The following is a 4,993-nucleotide window of genomic DNA, read 5'->3' as shown; positions in this document are numbered from 1 at the left end:
CTACCATATGATTCAACTAGCAACTAAAATATAATCAAAGATTGAAAAAAATGCCTTAACACATTTTAAAAAATTTATATCCCTACTCATCTCAGATACCTTACATACATACCAAATTCGCTTAAAAACATTAATGCATGTTGCAAACACGGAGCTTGCTTTTACCAGCATTATTAAAGAACTTGTCTAATAAATGACAAGTAGTACGAATGTCAGTTCATCAAAAAATGGCAATATTAAATTAAGTATTTAGTATTGAGCTTAAGAAGTCAATATCAAGCTTTTGCTTTCAAAATGTAAAAGCAAAACTTAAGGTGAGCATAAATTATTTAAAACGTTTTATAAATACACTATGCAGCTTGGATCAACCAAAGAATAATACAAGCCTGTAACTTGTAAACCCCACAACCATTTACAAACAAAATCTAAACGTATTTAAAATATCACATTAATCAAGGGATGTTACTTATGTGTGGCAGCTTAGAGTCTATGGCAGTAGTATCCTCACCTGCACTGCTTGCTACAGTTCTGGCCTTTGGTGTACTAACTGCTAATTTACCTATCAGGTTAAGACGCGTACCTGAACCAACACTCCCAGTGCTGCTAGTACCGTGCAAAACAATTGTTCGATTTACCGAGTCACTGCCAGCAGTGTTACTTGTACTTTGAGGGGGGCGGGGAAGTCTGCGTCGCAGCCAGCCATGTCTCAGTGCTGCAGGGGGTGTCAATCGAGCGCTAGGATCCCATTCTAAACATCTTTTCAGGAAATCAATAAAGAGCAGATCATCACATCCTTTTAAGACCCGTTCCCAGTCTTTACTGGCTGGTGGCCCACGTACTTTACCACGTCGAGAGCGTCCACCATTTAATACTACAGTACCATCTGGATGGGTTGTTGATGTGCAGTAGCGAGGATATCCTTTAGAATTTATGAAATTCTTGGCTCGCTTTGATTGGTCAAGGAGCTTTTGAGATGGCATACCAAGTAGCTCCATCATACACGCAAGCTGATCGCTTTCATCCTCTCCAGGCAACAATGGATAACCTGTAAGCAGCTCTGCCAGAATGCATCCTAAGCTCCACATGTCAATTGGCATGCCATATTTTGCTCCTAATATAACCTCTGGTGCACGATAAAAACGGGACTGGATATATGTGTAAACTCGTTGATGTTCAAAACAACTAGATCCAAAATCAATTACTTTGATACCACTGCGGCCTTGCTGTTTAAGGAGAACATTTTCTGGCTTTAAATCACAGTGAATAATTTTGTTCCTATATAACACATCTAAACACTGTAAAAGAGAATGTGCAAATTTGCGTACTAGCTGTAAACTGAAGCCTTGAAACTTGTTCTTTTTTATTAATTCGTATAAATTAATATTCAGTAACTCAAATGTGATGCACGTGTGGTTTCGGAATGTAAAATGCTCAAACATATGTATTATATTCATGGTGTTATCCTTATCTTGTTTTCTTAAGTGATCAAGTATTCTTATTTCCTCCTGTGCTTGTCGATGGAAACGTTTTTCATTCCTAACCATTTTAAGCGCAACATACTGGTGATTCTTGTGATCATAGGCTTTAATCACTTGTCCAAAACTACCTTTTCCTATTATTTTTAACATTTCGTATCTATATGATATGTGGTCATGTGGTACATGCAAATAAGAGCCTTGATCGTCGTCATAACCACAATTATTTGGTGCACCAATTACTCCCTGTCTTTTTTTAGCATTAGCACCGAGAAAATAAACTTGCGGATAGGAATATATTTCGTGATGTTCATAAGGAGTTAATTTATGCATATAGAGCTTCATGACTTGCTCTGGAGTCGCAATAGAAGTCTTTGGTTTTGCTGAGGAATTTGAATTTCTATTACTTACAAGGTTATCTGCACTAGTTGCCGGACGGACTTCGGGAAGATGAGGAACTGAAATCCTGTTTTCGTGCCCCACATGATCGTTTAAATCAAGTATATGCTGAACTTGAGCACCTTGTTGACATCCAGCCCTGAGTCCTCCGATCGTCTGACTTTTGATTGGAGGCAGCTGATTAACTTTATTCGATTTATCGCTAATCTGAGGCAGAAAGGATTCTTTTGGGGTAGTACTAGTAGTGCCATTTATACTTGAAACTAATGACCTCGTCCGAGAAAGAGGCATGCTAGACTGTTTTATACGTGTAGACATTGTCTAAGCCTAACAAAGAAGGCCTTGTGTAGGCCTAACAGGAAACTACGGCTATGCAAAGTCTCTCTTCTTACCGTTGAACTCATTGATGCCTTTTTATTGATATCACACCTCAATAAGTAAAAATGAAACTTTAAATATTTCATCGAACCGAAATAAACGAAACCGATCCGTACTCAAAAGTAAAGGTAACACATACAACAACAGCCATTTACTAATGCAATGCCACAGTCTGACTGTTGCTAACCTGAAAGCATTACGGAAGGACGTCACATTGTGACGTTTGGCTGCCATCCAATCAACATAAACACAAGACTTAAGGAATTTGACAATCAGCTGTTTACATGGCTATTGTCAAAATTAAAGATTTCTCATTGACATAAAACTACGAAGATAATGCCGAATAATATTTATTCCCAAATGCAATAATTTACTTCCTCTCCCTAGGAAACAAAAACAGCAAATATGTGGAAGATAACTCGGAATGCTATTTATTCGGAAATGAGATAATTTACTTCGTTTATCTAGCAAACAAAAATTTTCAAAAAACATTTTGTTCAAAAACTTTTAGAAATTCATAAGTATGATATAACGAATGGTGGCTTCCATACAGGGCCCGTCCTAGAGTTCAGGGGAACCCAGTTGCGAGAGTTAATGTTGGGGAAAGGGCAGCAACTATTAGTCCCTTTCCCCGTTGTTGGGATTTTGTGTCGTTTTCACTTCAGAACCTGGTTGCAAGGCACAGTGTCCCCCAACTGGATAGTAAATTATTAAACTAGAAAATTATTGTCTAATAAGTAAATCATTAACAAATTCAATAATTTGGTTTTGCGCCCACTTTCTAAAAGAAGCATATAAATCTTTACGACCGTTTGGACTTTAGAATCTTACGTTACAAGTTAGTGTTTTAAACTTGAAATGAAAAAACTTGCAGGGGGTAAAGTGGCTGTAGCCTACCTAATGATTATAAACAACTTTTTTTTTAATTTTTACTGTTATATGATGATTCAAAAATTAATAATTTCATTAATGATGCAATGTTTTAGCTTTCCCCTTAAAAATAATCGGAACCGAATTTTTTAAAGGAGAAAACCCTGAACACTTGGTAATGCAAATAACGACAAGCATGACTGTAGCCGAGTACTCAATTGAAATACAGAGATACGTGCACACGTTTTCTAAAATACAGAGATACTTGCATGATGATGATGTCCAGCTCAGGACCCTGGGTTTGCCAAGCCAATACTCACCAGATGTGAGCCCCACTTCCAAACAACAACAAAAAAAAAAAAAAAAAAAAATGTCATGCCCAACCATGCAAAAATGCAAATACAGAGATACTTGCACACGTTTTCTAAAATACAGCAGTTGTAGTTTCTACGTTGTAATTTTTTGTGGTCTTATGTGGCTATCCTGGAGTATAAAAAGAAATTTATTTATGTCTATGGCTTGGCAGCTAGAACAGTCGATTGCTGTCTTTGCACATCGTATAGGAAAAGCCATGTCCGATCTACGGCAAAACCTGACTTTATTTTCGAAAGATTGGGTTTTCATCCAACTAAACAACTAAACGGATCATAGAATACATGCAATTTGTAAACATTATATATCGTCGCCCCGTGGACTTAGATGCCTCATCCTGAGGATTCCAATGAACTAAAAGCAACTACAAAGCGTTGTTTTCAGAATTCTAATTCTCACAGCAAGGTGGATTTAGTTATTCTCAAGTCCAAAGTGGAACTTCAAATTTTGAGTCCAACGCTAGCATTGTTATCGATATGATATTTAAATAATTCAATAATGTGGACCAAATAAATTTTCAAAAAATCAGAATTTTTAAATAGTGCTCATTTCATTGTTATTTAAATATTAACCTATGTACCGGGAGTTTTGCATTGACTGCCCATTAAAAATGTAGAACAATTTTGCTCATGATAATACACGTGAACATTTTCTTTTCAGTGATTGTATCCTGGTTTTAACGAGTAAGCACCCTATGCTATTGATGATAAATATGCTCCTATTAATAGAATTTTTGCATGGTTGGGCATGACATTTTTTTTTTTTTTTTTTTTTGTTGTTGTTTGGAAGTGGGGCTCACATCTGGTGAGTATTGGCTTGGCAAACCCAGGGTCCTGAGCTGGACATCATCATTCTTCTCTTTCTTGCTTTCTTGGTGATTTCCTTCTACTTCTGACACACACACACACACACTCTCTCTCTCTTATAAATCTTTTTTGGTCATGGCAAGTTTTTTCCCTTCCTGTACTTGGGCAAACAGGAGAGGAAGTTTGTATATAAGAGTACTGCTAAATTATGTGTTACTGACAGCGGGGTTGCCATTGGTTGGCTGGGACCGCTTTAAATAATAAATATAAATCTCTCTCTCTCTCTCTCTCAGGGTAACACGGGATTTTTTTTTTTTTTTTTTTTTTTCTTTTTGGCTAGTGCAGCATAAGCCTCAGGCTTCCTTGCAACTTATGGCCAATCATAAAATAATCGTAATCAAGACGTCGTTATAATCTGCTGGATAAAATGTCGAGTCTGCCAGAGAAAGCGAGACCTTTTTTGGGTTAAGAATAAAGCCAATAAATTGACTATAAGACTTCAGTTGCACAAAAAGTCATTCCAATGCTATAACAATGAAAATTTATAAAGAACAGGCCAAAAGTATGACTATAAGTATACTGGTGCTGAAAATTTCAGAAACAAGCGAGAGGCATAACAAATTCTGGCCTACCCCAGCATATTTTCCCAACATTTTTGTATGTCCGTGTTTCATCCCCCCATCCCCCGTTTCT

At 36.9% G+C, this 4,993-nt stretch overlaps 1 pseudogene; it reads right to left on the bottom strand.

Moving 5' to 3' along the window:
• Nucleotides 1-452: 452 nt before the first annotated feature.
• LOC150076503 (dual specificity tyrosine-phosphorylation-regulated kinase 2 pseudogene) lies at nt 453-2,260 on the bottom strand (annotated as a pseudogene).
• Nucleotides 2,261-4,993: the final 2,733 nt, after the last annotated feature.

Source organism: Mastigoproctus giganteus, chromosome 13 (genome assembly GCF_048544385.1).
Source record: "Mastigoproctus giganteus isolate SK-2022 chromosome 13, ASM4854438v1, whole genome shotgun sequence".
Lineage (NCBI taxonomy): Eukaryota > Metazoa > Arthropoda > Arachnida > Uropygi > Thelyphonidae > Mastigoproctus > Mastigoproctus giganteus.
The sequence above is the reverse complement of the archived record's forward strand: the minus strand, read 5'-3'. Positions and strand labels throughout refer to the sequence as shown.